This window comes from Pongo pygmaeus, chromosome 20 (assembly GCF_028885625.2).
Source record: "Pongo pygmaeus isolate AG05252 chromosome 20, NHGRI_mPonPyg2-v2.0_pri, whole genome shotgun sequence".
NCBI classification, from domain to species: domain Eukaryota; kingdom Metazoa; phylum Chordata; class Mammalia; order Primates; family Hominidae; genus Pongo; species Pongo pygmaeus.
Window position 1 is genome coordinate 15680598 of NC_072393.2, and position 15129 is coordinate 15695726.

The following is a 15129-nucleotide window of genomic DNA, read 5'->3' on the forward strand; positions in this document are numbered from 1 at the left end:
ATCCATACTAGACCTACCATTTTCTTATTTTTTTTTTTTCATCTCTAGTAATAAACCTAAGAACTCAGTGGAGACATCATTCTGGGATGAACTTTTAGTGGGTCCAGAAGCAGCTTTATGCCTAGCACACACTAGGCACCCTAGCTGCCAGTGAATTACTTTGTGTAATTTATTTAAACCAGGATTACACAAACTTTTTTTTGTAAATGCAGTTCTGGCAAATAATCCTATTTTAAAAGCTCCAAACGGAGAATTTGCTACATAAAGCAACTCCACGGACTAGGCTGTGGAGAAAGGAGGCCAGTGAGATAGAAGACACAGAGACAAATGACACCAGCCACATATCAGCTTGCTGGGAACCTTGGGTCCAGTGTACCAGTCTTGGTCCAGACACAGATAGATTACAGGACACACCAAGTGACTGGACACAAGTATTGGTAAAAGGACAGCATCACAGACAAGGAAACACGTCAGTGGGGCTTAAACCCCACTCACATGTGGAGTAGGCTGGAGAGGGCTTCCATGCAGCAGGACCAGCAAGTCCAAAGTGACCAATGGGGACAAGTGTGATGGGGTCAAGGGGAGGGGAGGCCTAAAGGCACTGGGGAAGCCTGGATCCCGGGATGGAGGATACAAAGAGTAAGGCCAAGGAATGCCATTCAGTTTGGTTTCTATGATTAGATTTCTCCTAGAAAGCAGCTCCAGAAACATACAGCTGATGCTGCGCACCAAGCACATGCCAGGTGAGTGATGGCAGGCAGGGGCGGGAGCAGCCCAGCCACAAGGACACAGGAGGCCAGGGTGCAGAGCCAAGCTGTCCCAAAAGGAAGCAGACCCTATAAATTTTCCATTAAGTAATGACATTCTGGAAATCTCCAAGCAATGCCCTTGAGGCAAGATGAGGCCAAGGACTTCTAGAACTTCTAGGCTGGGCCATGCTTGTCTCTTTCCAAAAAGACTTGCAGCAAAGCCAAGGGATGAAAACTCATGTGTGCTCCGGGCCAGTGACCACTCTTCTTCACCTTCTCACCAGGCCTAGACAGGCCCTTGAGCCGAGGAAGCTGAATTTTTCTTTTTCTTTTTTTTTTTTTTTTTGGAGACAGGGTCTGTTGCCCAGGCAGTGCAGTGGTGCAATCTTGGCTCACTGCAACCTCTGCCTTCCAGGGTCAAGTGATTCTCCCACCTCAGCCTCCCCAGTAGCTAGGATTACAGGCGTGTGCCACCATGGCTGGCTAATATTTGTATTTTTAGTAGAGATGGGGTTTCACCATGTTGGCCAGGCTGGTCTCAAACTCCTGACCTCAGGTGATCCGCCCGCCTCGGCCTCCCAAATTGCTGGGGTTACAGGCATGAGCCACCATGCCCAGACAGAAGCTGAATTTTCTGTTCACAAGAGGAAAAAAACAGTTTTCTACAGAAAACCTGACTCTTGAACCTTGCCTCATTTGGTGTTTTAAGCCATTGCAAAAGCCAAAACACCCTTCCCTAGCCAGCCAGCTCACAAGTGATGCACAGTAACAGTTAAATCCTCAAAAATGCTAACATTGCTTCTGGCCTCATCCCCACTTTACAGATAGGGAAACCAAGGCAGAGAGAAGTACCTGACCCAGGAGTGGAAACACCAGGTCTAAGCAGATAGAGTGGCCCAAAACCTGGCATCTGATTCCTGGACAGTTAAGTTGGCCTTTGAATTAAGGAAGTCCTCATCAGTGAGCTGCACACACACACATCAGAAGTGTCCAACACAGATGGTTGTGACACAGTGGCCACCATCCTTAACAAACACACACCCAGGTCCCTGTGGAAAGAAACTGCTGGAGGTTGTCTGTTCAAATGTGAAGGTATGACATGTTCGACACATAAGACAAATCTGGTAGCTACCAGTACCCCAAAGTTTCTTTAAGGAGGCTCTGAAGATAACCAATGAAAGTGACATCTGGCCGGGCACGGTGGCTCACGCCTGTAATCCCAGCACTTCGGGAGGCCAAGAAGGGTGGGTCACTTGAGGTCAGGAGTTGGAGACGAGCCTGGCCAACATGATGAAACCCCATCTCTACTAAAAATACAAAAAATTTAGCCAGGCATGGTGGCCAGCTACTCGAGAGGCCGAAGCCGGAGAATTGCTTGAACCTGGGAGGCGGAAACTGCAGTGAGCCATGATTGTGCCACTGTACTCCAGCCTGGGCAACAAGAGTAAAACTCCATCTCAAAAAAAAAAAAGAAAAAGAAAAGAAAGTGATATCCATGGCCCCACAAGAGAGATCACCATAAGATGCCTGGGACTCCTGCACCTACTCTGGGCCTGTGCAGTACCTGCACCTCAAGGGACCACACTGACCTATTGCTATGCCCACAGCCTTCCCATGACTACAGGAAAGAAAGACCCTTGGGAAACTTCAAGAGCCCACTCTTACTGCAGTGACAAGAAACATGAGGAAAACCAACCACTTTTAGTCTGTCAGGGGGCAAGAAAGAGAGGTACAGTGAGAAGTCCTATGTGAGAGCCAGATGACTTTTCTAAGGCCCAGATTTGATGAGGTCAGCCTCCTTGGGCGAATTCTTCCCACAGCGGTTCCCCCGAACCCCACACTGCCCCAGGCCCCTAGCATCTAGGCTCTAACAACAAGTCAGCCACCCTTGTCACCTTCAGCCTTTGATCTGCTAGCTCTACTGCCAGACAGATGGATGGACGCAGACATAGGCTCGCAGACTCTCTCTCTCTCTCTGGCCCATAGCATCTGGTGCTTCCCTCATCTCCATCTAGTGAGTTCCATGGTCAGCCTCCTAGGAACCTGAAGACAGGCTCATCTTTATTTCACTTTTATCTTCTCAGCACACAGGAGGTGAACCCTTAGTGACCACACCCAGATTGTCATCCTGGGGCTTCCAGCTCAATCTCAAAGCTCTGGAAAAGCAAAACAGTTCACACTCTCACATGGATAATGTGGAGACCACCAGACTCAGTCGCTCGCTCAGGCAACAGGTCCTAACATGCCTTGCCCTAGGACTCAGCGGTTGACATGGCATTCTCCCGAGTGATTAGGCAATACATGGGGTGAATACCGTGGAGGAGAAGGGCAGGGCTGCTCTGGCCATGGATGGGGAGAGGGATCTGCACTGACCCGAGGGACAGGCAGCATCTCTGAAGAAGGGACAGAGAATGAGACCAGAGGCGGAGGAAGAGTGTGTGCGCTTCTGTGGTGGGGGTCAGGCAGGCAGCGGCAAGAGAAGGCATGCCTGGCATAGTTAACAGGAGACAACATCTTCCAAGTTTTCCGTTGAAAAGATTAAAAACTGCTGCTCCCTCTCCATTTTCATACTGACCTGTGGCCAAAAAGCAGGAGCCACCATTCACCAGGTTAAGAGTTAGCTGAAGGTCAAGGAAAGGAAAAGAATTTCGCTTATTGTTTCCAATCTAAAGAAGGCTACATAATTGAACTTGATGTCCTACTTTTGTATCTACTTCCAATAGAAACCCTATATCATGTTCCCATTGTAGAAGAAAAGGATGAAGCAAGGTTAGACAATGCTGTAGTTCCCAAACTGAGTGCCCAGGTGCCTTGGGGATGTCATGGTAAACTCAGATGGCATTGCAGGAACTATCAGCACAAGGCAATTGATCATTTCAACACCAGATTGCACTATATTCCTTTCAACAGTGTCACAGCCTGCAACACTTGATCAGCAAGTTGCTGTAATAAAAAACAAAGATTGCCCAGGCACAGTGGCTCACGCCTGTAATCCCAGCACTTTGGGAGGCCATGGCAGGTGGATCATCTTAAGTCTGGAATTTGAGACCAGCCTGGCCAACATAGTGCAACCCTATCTCTACCAAAAAAAAAAAAAAGTACCCAGGCATGGTGGTGTACACCTGTGGTCCCAGCTACTCAGGAGGCTGAGGCAGGAGAATTACTTAAACCCAGAAGGTGAAGGTTGCAGTGAGCAGAGATGGCGCCACTATACTCCAGCCTGGGCAACAGAGCAAGACTCCATCTCCAAAACAAAACAAACAAAAAAAGCAAAGGTCATATAAAAATCAACATGAACACCTGTAATCCCAGCACTTTGGGAGGCCGAGGTGGGCGGATCACGAGGTCAGGAGACCGAGACCATCCTGGCCAACACAGTGAAACCCCATCTCTACTAAAAATACAAAAAATTAGCCAGGCATGGCAGTGGGCGCCTGTAGTCCCAGCTACTTGGGAGGCTGAGGCAGGAGAATGGCGTGAACCTGGGAGGCGGAGCTTGCAGTGAGCCAAGACAGCACAACTGCATTCCGGCCTGGGAGACAGAGCAAGACTCCGTCTCAAAAAAAAAAAAAAAAAAAAAAAATCAACATCAACAGGAAATGCAGGTAGTGACATCCAACCTGGTTCTAAGGTTTGAGGATTTGTGCAGCATCCAACAGGCAGACACATCCTATTAGAAAGTAACTATGGGCCAGGCATGGCGGGCCACACCTGTAATCCCAGCACTCTGGGAACACGAGGTGGGCAGATCACTTGAGGTCAGGAGTTGGAGACCAGCCTGCCAATCTGGTGAAACCCCATCTCTACTAAAAATACAAAAAAAATCAGCCAGGTATGGTGGCGCACGCCTGTAATCCCAGCTACTCCAGAGGCTGAGACAGGAGAATCACTTGAACCTGGGAAGTGGAGGTTGCAGTGAGCAGAGATTGTGCCACTGTACTCCAGCCTGGGCAACAAAGCAAAACTCTGCCCACCCCCCGCCAAAAAAAAAAAAAAAAAAAAAAGAGTAACTATGGTTAGGTAAGGATAAAATATATATTCCTATGTTTTTTTCAGAGAGCTACACAGTTGTTAAGACACTGGTACTTATTCTGCTGCTTGTGCTTAACCACCTAATAAACAATATTGTTGGCTATTTCCTTTGGCCTGAGAGCATCACAGAAAAAATTGAGACGTTTAAGGATGTTGTGAACCAAGAAAATTTGGGAACTTCTAAGGGTTAATGAAAATAAAAATGGAAATTTTCCCTCTAAATTCATAGACCTCTGATTAAGCATGCCTGTTTTCTTTTCTTTCTTCTTTTTTGAGACGGAGTTTTGCTCTTGTTGCCCAGACTGGAGCGCAATAGTGTGATCTCGACTCACTGTAACCTCTGCCTCCCAGGTTCCAGCAATTCTCCGGCCTCAGCCTCCTGAGTAGCTGGTATTACAAGCATGCGCCTCCACGCCTGGCTAATTTTGTATTTTTAGTAGAGATGGGGTTTCTCCATGTTGGTCAGGCTGGTCTCAAACTCCCGACATCAGGTGATCCGCCCACCTCGGCCTCCCACAGTGCTGGGATTACAGGCGTGAGCCACCGCACCCGGCTAAGCATGCCTGTTTTCAAAGATGTTCTTTGCAATTGTAATATTTAAGTGAATTTTGGGAAAATGTTAGGGATAGACAGTACTTAACAGAGAACACAACTGTAATGTTTTATAACTTTGATCAGGAAACAAATTGTTTCCTTGGACTAACTTTATTTACAATCTAGTCAATAGTTCAGACAAATTAGAAATCGAACAAAAGATATAGAAAACAAAAAATCCAAAACCAGTTCAGAAAGTTTGAACACTTTCTGCAATGATGTAGTCCCTACTTCCAAAGTGGATGGCAGCAAGCCCTCTTCACTGGTATCCTCCATCAAGTCATAGTTCTCTCCATCGCCCGCCCCAATTAGCTCCTATCCTTCGAAGGGGCTTTCAGGGTCTCCAGACAGGCTTTGTTCTGAGCCCACTCATCACAAAGCAGCCTGGCCCCAAGCAACCTGTTCCCAGACCAGGAAAGGAGATTAGAAAGCAGGATATAGATAGATACAGACACGCAGGGCAGGCTTAGTTCTGGGACTCCAAAGGCAAGCCAGAGAGGAAAAGAGAAAGACCACAAACAACTACCCAGAATCTGCTGGTTGGTGGAGATTCAGTTCCCAGTTCCGTCCATCACAAGTCACAGAGAAAACCAATGGGTTGGGACCAGCTATATTTTGTATTTGTATTTCTACCTGAAGTCCTGGCCTCCCAGCGGACCCCTTGAAACCCAGTAATCCTGCCTTCATTCTGTCTGGTCTGTTCAGACTCACCCCTCTCCTAAAGTGATGGAGCACACAGGCAGAAAGACGCCAGGGAAGGCAGGAGCAGTCACCAAGACGATGGCTGGTTAAACCACACTTAGCAGAGCTTTATGAAAGCCATCATCACACAGACCTGCACCAGGGCCTAGAAGAGCTCCACAGGAGGTACCTGCCACTTCTTGAGCTGATGCTGTTATCGAGCACTTCATCTGTATTGGCTTAGTTATCCACACAACAACCCTAAAAAGCAGGCTGTGACTTTATCATCTTCATCATCATCCCCATGGTGACAGAGGCAGAGTGGATGGTGGCCTGGTTGGCTGGACGTCATTTGGAACAGCGTGTGCTTCAAGTCCTCTGCTCCACAGCTGTCTCCACTCACCAAGCACAGTGGCGACACCCACAAGGGGCAGAGGCCCAGTCATCCCACAAGGGTCTTTGGCTTGGCCAGCAGCACCACACTTTGCTGTACCCATCAGTGGCCTGCCTTCTCTGCAGAAGCAGCTGAGTGCCACGTGGCCCATAAGCTGGGTCTTAAGTCAGACTTCTAGCAGTAGTATTTCCAAAGAATTTCATCCTCATAAACAAATCTGAGCCGAGACCTCTCCCTGCAGCACCTGGCCATCTGCTTACAATGAGACATATCCCGTGTCATAGCTGAAATCTAAAACATACCACCGTGCTGAAGCCATGAGGTGTGGGGGCAAGGGGAAGGGACACCAAGTTGTCATTTATGCTTCCCAAGCAGTAAGATGCCTGAGGGGACATGGCTTAAATTTGTTTTATTCCATACAGACTGCCAGCCAATGCCAACTGACTACAGCCCCTCATGAAATCACAAGTTCACAGTCACACATACCCTTCAGGTAGAGGAGGTCACCTCTCCACCGCTCCAAGGCTCCTGAATAAACAATGATTTTCAGGGAATGCTAGATTCTGCCCAGAGACAAAAACAAGAGGATGAGGGACCTTGACTGGTAAAAACCTGGTAATTTCTCAATACAATTCAATTTACAGCAATTTACATCTTATCTTGTCCTAGAAACATCTTTGCTGAAATGCTGATTACACAACATCAATATCAGAAGGTCTATTCTCCTCCTAGGTGCTAGAGTGGCAGCTACTTCAAATTCATGACAGCGGCTTGTTTAATTGTGCAATCTGTGTCAGTGGGGAAGCACAAACAGGATTACTTTTCCATCTGACCGGCTCAGGCAGCTGGTGAGAACAGCACTCGTGTCATCAGCCAGACTGCGCCGCCTGGAGCCGGGCCAGTGGCCGTGCGCCGAGGCAGCTCTTAGAGGCCTTAATCCTCCTTCATGCACTGTGTATACACCCCGCCCCCCACCCCTTGGACCAGCCAAGTGGTGGGGCCCCATTACCGCTTGACTCTGCAGTACCCCAGACCCTGCAGCTTGCCTTGGATCAGACAAGCCAAGGCAGAGATATACCGGCCTTCCTGCTAGTGGAAAGTGTGAGCCACACTCAAGCTCTCTGTTCCCCACTGGAGGGGACACAGGCACACAAGGATCTTGCAGCCAGGAGGACCAGGAAACTGGGCAGGCCACAATCTCACCAACCAGAATTCCAGTCTCTTTGCTTTTGAAACTCATCAGCAGACTAATTAAATTAGTAACACTGAAAATGCTGCAGCATCTTTTCGCTGCAAAAGCTGCCAGCAGCTGGAGGGACAAGTGGCTCAAGTACAGTGAAAGGATCCATTGTTACACGTGGGTTACATCATGTTGCTGATGGTTAAATCTGGGCGGATGGATTCATAAATGTAAAATGTTCCTGTGAGAAGCATGTAGCAAAAACAAAACTTTGACATGGACAAGATCAAAACTGTTGGGTTGGCCAGGCATGGTGGCTCACATCTATAATCCCAGCACTTTGGGAGGCCGAGGCGGGTGGATTGCCCGAGTTCAGGAGTTCAAGACCAGCATGGGCAACACAGTGAAACCCTATCTCTACTAATATACAAACAGTTAGCCAGGCATGGCGGCGTGCACCTGTAGTCCCAGCTACTCAGGAGTCTGAGGCAGAAGAATTGCTTGAACTTGGGAGGCAGAGGTTGTAGTGAGCCGAGATCGCGCCACTGCACTCCAGCCTGGGCAACAGAGCGAGACTCTATCTCCAAAACAAACAAACAAAAACTGTTGGGTTAAAATGTATTCCAGCAGGGGCAGGCTAGGCTAACTTTTCCTGTAAAGGGCCAGAGAGCAAATATTGTCAGCTGTGCAGGACAAACAGCCTGTTAAAATATTCCACTCTGCCATCATCATAAAATGAAAGCAGCCACAAATAATCCTGAAACAAATGAGCCTCACTGTGTGCCAAAAAAAAAAAATGACTGGCCTGCAGGCCATAGTTTGCAGCCCATTCCATAGATTTCTAGACTTTGTGAAGGAGAGAGAATGTGATGTTACATTAGAAATGCAGGATGCAAAATTACAGATGAAATTAGGTAACAATGCCAGGTGGGTGGGCACAAAGACCCACAGAATGAAGCCGGAGGTGGTGGCAGGTGTGTGGATGACAATACCTACTTACACTGAAAACCAACCAACCAACCACTCGGCACACATGTAAAAACTACTCAGCCTGTATGCAATCTATCCCCTTTGACAAGCCCCAAGCCCGTACTGGCCTCTTGGTGTCTGTCCACTTCTACCTGGTAAGTTGGCCCTTCAGGCACTACACCTGGCCAAATTACAGGCTGAAAGATTATGATAGAAATGTCATTAATTCAAGCTATGCATTCCCACTGACTCAGGTAAGAGTGGCATTTTCTCCTTGTTGACTCCTTTAAAGCCATTTCCCCATCTCCTTTACCTGTCTTCACTTTACACCTTTTCAGCTATTCATCTTTTTCAACAGAGCTGTGGGGTATGTGGCACTGAGATTCATCCGCACCATAATATGAAACACAGCTGGAAGTGCTGGCACACAGTCCCAGCTCTTAGGAGGCTGAGGCGGGAGCACTGCTTGAGCTCAGCGAGGCTGCAGCAGTTAAGCTATGATCATGTCACTGCACTCCAGCCTAGGCGATAGAGTAAGACTCTGTCTTTAAAAATAATAATAAATTAAATAATTAAATTATGAAACACAATGTGACATGACTGTGAATTTATGGATTAAAACCCTCCTTTGAGAGAGACTCCAAGATGGCCAGGGAGCAATGTAGATCACAAAGCAGGGGCTGGCAGTGAGCTGGGCACTTTGCTCTGCTTAAGAGGGGTGTTTCCTAGGAGGAAGGAAACACAGGGGACACACTTGGAGAATGAAAGACTACAAAGGCAGCAAGAGTGGGAGAGGAAGTTCACTTCTTAGAGGGCACGAAGAATTAAAATGAGAAGAAAGTTTAAGAGTGAAAAACAGGTTTAGTTAAACTCAGCTGATAATACAGTCTTGGGCTGCCCCTGGTGCCAATCAGAAAATTTCTCCGGATGACATCACACCGGTCTTCCGAAATTTTCCCATTGCAAACAAAAGCATAAAAACTAAGCTCATAATCCTCATTTAAATTTAAAACTATAAAAATTTCCTATATACCAAACACCAGGGAAACATGTTATGCCAACTTCTATGTGAGTGGTCAAAATCACACCCTTTGGGAATTTGGGAAGCCAAGAGAGAGATGAGTGAAATGCAAACGACAATCTGCATGGTTCATGACCACAATGCCTGTGGCTGAAATGTTCCAAAACACACCAGCTTAACACACAGTCCTGTTACGTGTAAGTGGAAACAACACTGAACTCCTGAAACAGATCCACGAGTGGGAAAGGTGACATTCCAATCAACTGCTCTAATTTCATCCACTGGGAAGCAGCCCGGGTGAGTAAGCAAGAGTGTATCACGCCTCTAAGTTTCTTCTCAAAGCAGCAGAGCAGCAGCTGACTCAAGGTGTCCCTGGAACCTGCCCACACTCACTGGGGACACAAAAGAGAACAGGGCTGGCACAAGTGCTTTTAGAGACACCATGACCCAACACCCCCACCAGCAACATTTTAGCCATGATGACTACCAAGAGCCCTTGCTGGGTGGGAAAGCCAAACTAGACCTTTGATGGGCACGAGGAGAGATGGAGCCAGGAACAGACACATGCATGAAAGGCAATAGCACACACTGACTCAGGGTCCAGAGATATCAAAGCCTGGGTATCTCGATGAAGAGCTGACGTTAATGGGATTATCTTTTCTTCAATGATATTACCCTGGGCACGTCATTGTGATTTTAAGAGAAAGATCTGGAAAAAACGTTACACCAGTCAATATCTAGACACTCTCAAGAAATGGCTTCAGACAAGATGACTTTTCTTCTCATCTTGCCCTCACCACTCATCAGGTACAGAATCCAATCTATGGGGATCAGGAGGAGGAACGGCATCACTTTTCTTGAAGAAAAGGGAACACACAATGTGACGCTAAATTAATGTCACAGCTTCCAGCTTCCAAAGACCCCAAGTCCCTGGCTGACAAAGCAGGAACTGAAGACTGACCCAAGACCCAAAGATGACCAGTCAGTGAGAGCTGACAGGGTCTCAGGTGCTGGATTTATATCTGATCCACACCCCCAAGGGTACACAAAAGGCCATTCCTACAACTTTACAGAAGTCTTTGATGGTCAATGCTGTCCTAGGGAAACAGGCCAAGGGGTCCCCACCTTCCAGGCAACATTAACTTCACTTTCAGGCTTCTCTTCCCTTAGGTAAAAAAGCAAGCCACCCAGATAACCCATTCCATGCACTGCTGGGAGGTCCTCCACATACATTCAGTGTGCACTTCTGTCCAGACAATTGAACTGAGTCTGCTGGAGAGGGATGCTTGGAAGTAAATAGCTGTCACCCTCTCATCTCAGTAACTTTCAGAATGTAAATGAGCAGAATAAAATGAAACCCACACCATTTCAGACAACAACAGCTAAGGAAGCAAAAAACTTGGCAGGCATAATCACTTTGCGAGAACCATGTTCTTGTTTGCCCTTAATTCCACCTAACTTCCACAAAGTAAATAACCCACAGAAGTCAAGCAGCCCAACTCTCACACTGACAGGCGAGTGCATGGAGGTGCTGGAGAGAAAAGACACAGAGCATGCCTCATCTCCTCACTGCGCACACCCTTCCTCCTGTCTCCAGCCCCTGCAGGCAGCAGCCACTCAGAGCAGCCCTGGGTGCTGTGCCACAAGGAAGCCTCGGATGCAGCTAAGCTGGCATCTTGCAGACTCAACAGTCCATCATACAACCTAAGTTCACTCCCCTGCAGATGTGGCCAGCTTGTCCTTTGAGTCCACTGAGGAGTAACAGCCACTTAACTGGTAAGGAATTTTCAGACCAACAGAAACCAAAACCCAGGGCAGCGACTATCACACTCGTATGGAACCTGTGGCAGTCCCTAGGAATGCCTCACCACCTTTCTACTAAAAATCTGATTAAGTTCAAGAGTTCAGGCCCAGCCTGGGCAACATGGGAAAACCATGTCTCTACCAAAAATACAAAAGATTAGCCAGGCGTGGTGGTGCACGCCTGTGGTCCCAGCTACTCTGCCCAGCTACTCGGGAGGCCAAGGAGGGAGGATCGCTTGAGCCTGGGAGACAGAGGTTGCTGTGAGCCGAAATCACACCACTGCACTCCAACCTGGGTGACAGAGTGAGACCCTGTCTCAAAAAAAAGAAAAAAAAATCTAAGGATGTAGAAATAAGGTGCATCACACATAAATAAAGCCTTAGACTAGGGTCTAGCATACAGAATGAAAAAATTTTAAAAAGTGCACATCCCTGAGTAGAAAAGAGATGGCAAGATAACATAACTTTGGCTAATTTTTTATTACTACTTTTTACATTTGTTTTTTCCAACTCCCTGAAATACCATCAACATAGTTATCAATCAGAAACTAAAGGGAAAAAATACTTTAAGGAGGACTTAAATGGCCAGGGGTGGGTGGGGGCACGAAGCACAGCAGGAGAGACACCTGGCTTAGTTAGGATGGTACCCACTCTGAGTTTAGTAACTGCTTTAGGAGGCGCGTGTGAGGAGAGCCAGAGAGCAACAGGCTGGCAGCATGAGGCCCACTGGCCTTCCCTAGCTCCGTAAGTCATTCCCAGGTTCTCCCAGATGCCATGCTAGGCTTGCCTCATCCAGGGAGGCAGCCACATCAAGGAGGTGCCCCATTACCCTCTCCTAAGTTCCAATACCCTCCCACCAATTCTTCCCATGCCTCTGTCCTATGGACCTAAGGCCAAAAGCCAGACAAAGGGGGACAAAGGTCTTTCCTCAGGTATCCAGTAACACAAATCAGTCCAGTCCCCTCCACCCCGAGCAGATGAGAGAAGCAGCATAGCCCCTCCCCTGTGCCGGCCTAACATGGAGAAGCCAACACAGTGCTGCAGCAAGCCCATAATCAGGCACCGTGGTACTCACAGGCTGGAGGTCTTATTAGCACAGAAGATGAGAAAGAGCCTTCAGCAGCAGAGACAGGGAAGTAATAGGGACATCAGGTGGAGGGCATGGGAGAGGAAGGTGGCTGCTGCATGGAGAAAGTGAAACTCCATACTTGCACATCTGCGCATGTCCAACAGAAATATAATGTGGCTACTCATGCCATTTTAAATTTTCTAGGAGCCACATTAACAGAGAAAGCAGGTATGCTTACCCAAAATACCATTTCGACATGTAAACGTGTAACATTTCTTTCCTTACTAAATCTGTGAAATCTAAGTGTGCATGCCCCACAGTCACAGCACAATTCAGGTGCTAAATTTTCATGCAAAATATGTGATCTGTATTTAGATTCCATAAAACTTGCAGCTGAAAAAGTAGATTCACATACCCGAGGTGTCCCCAACATATCTGGATTCATTAACTAAACTGAGCATCAGCTGTGAAAATTAATTAGAATTTGATTAAAGTAAAAATTCATTTCCTCAGTAGCACTAGCCACATTTTTTGATGCTCAAGAGCCACGTGGGGTTAGTGCTGACCTCACTGTGAAAATCTAAGAGGTTTCATTGGCTAGGAGGCCAAGGGCAGGCATTTTAGGAACTCTGCTCTGGGACCACAGGGATGGGGAATACTACACATTCAGGCTGGTTAGAACCCAGTCAGTTTCCATACCTACCACTTTTATCACCCACAGATCCACCTGTGCTTTAAATCAACCTGCTCAACTAAAATATATCTATTTAAAAGAAAACATTAACACAGCATGAGTATTAACACATCACCTGTGATGTGTGAACTTGTGTGAATGGGGGAAACATATGGGAAATCTCAACACAGGATACAATCATTGTTGAGTTTCCTGTATGCAAAAAAATGTTTATGCGGTTTTAGAGGACAATGCCTTTATTCTTTTTTTTTTTTTAAAGACACAGTAAAAACTTTAATAATCTTATTTTTATTATGGTAAAATATATGTACCATAAAATTTACCACTTTAACTATTTTTTTACTGTATAGTTTGGTGACATTAAGTACATTCACGCTACTATGCAACCACTATCTAGCTCCAGAACTTTTTAATTTATGTATTTATTTTCTTTAAAGATGGGGTCTTGCTATGTTGCTCAGGCTGGTCTCAAACTCCTGGGCTCAAGCAATATTCCTGCCTCAGTCTCCCAAAGTGCTGGGACTACAGATGAGCCACCACAACTGGGCGTTTCAGAACTCTTTCACCTTGCAAAACAAACTCTGTAACCCATATGTCCACTAAACACTAACTCCCAATCCCTGCCTCTGGCAACCACCATTCTACTTTCTGTCTCTGTGGAAGTGACTCCTATAGGTACCTAGCGTGAGTGAAATCACGAAGTATTTGTCTTTTTGTGATTGTCGTATTTCACTTGGCATAATGTCTTCTAGGTTCATCCACATTGTAGCACCTCTGAATTTCTTTTTTTTTTTGAGACAGTCTCCCTTTGTCGCCCAAGCTGGAGTGCAGTGGTACGATCTAGGCTCACTGCAACCTCCACCTCCTGGGTTCGGCGATTCTTGTGCCTCAGCCTCCCGAGTAGCTGGGACTACAGACATGTGCCACCACATCTGGCTAATTTCTGTATTTTTAGTAGGGACAGGGTTTCACCAAGTTGGTCAGGCTGATCTCGAACTCCTGACTTAGATGATCTGCCCACCTCGGCCTCCCAAAGTGCTGGGATTACAGGCGTGAGCCACTGCACCCGGCCTGAATTTCATTCCTTCTTAGAGGCTGATTAATACTTCATATTTTGCCTATCTATCCATCCATCAATGGACACAGGTTGCTTCTATAATACCTTTTGGCTACTGTGTATAGGGCTGCTATGAACATGGGCATACAAATATATGTTTCAGTTCCTGCTTTCAAAGAGAATGCCCTTAAGAAATGTTTGCTGAAGTACACAAGGTAATATCACATCTGCAACTTACTTTAAAAGGATTTATGGGGGGCTGGGAAGGATCGCTTGAAGCCAGGAGTTTCAGGCTGCAGTGAGCTATGATCTGCCCTCCAGACTGGTGACAGAGCAAGACCACGTCTCAAAAAATAATAAATAAAAATAAATAGAAGAAGAAGAGTGAAACACAGGATCCAGTTATAAACTTGGACAATCACCCATCAAAAATCAGCTCCTTCCCAGAAGCTGTTTACGAGGCACAGGCAGAATTCATCCGGAACTACAGACGCTGCCTTAAGCCCATCCACACCCTCGGCTGGCTTCTGCTGCTGGTGTGCAGAGCACAGAACAGCTTCAGACTTCCCTTGTTTTTACCAAAGCAGCCAAGCAGCTGGTGCTACACAGGCCGGTGCGCTGCCCAGCAGACACACAGGGCTGCCGAAGGACGTCAACGCCCGAGGGTTGCCACTAAGCCCAGTGGCGGGTGCCTGCCCCTGCAGATGGAGGAGGGCTGAGTTCTAAGCACACTACTCTGTGAATGGCATGAATGAGCTCTTTCACTGGCATCAGAGAGAACACACAACAGTACCATCTGCTGAGGGGAGGGAAAGTTCAGAGGCGCAAACACCGACTCCTCAGCCTTCCACAGCCACCAGGTCCCCACTGTGTCAAGGCGGCTGTT

The 15129-nt window shown here is 47.1% G+C and overlaps 1 protein-coding gene across 1 annotated transcript in view; it reads right to left on the reverse strand.

The window, feature by feature from the left end:
- BRD4 (bromodomain containing 4) overlaps positions 1-15129 on the reverse strand; it is a 71714-nt gene that overhangs the window by 37042 nt on the left and 19543 nt on the right.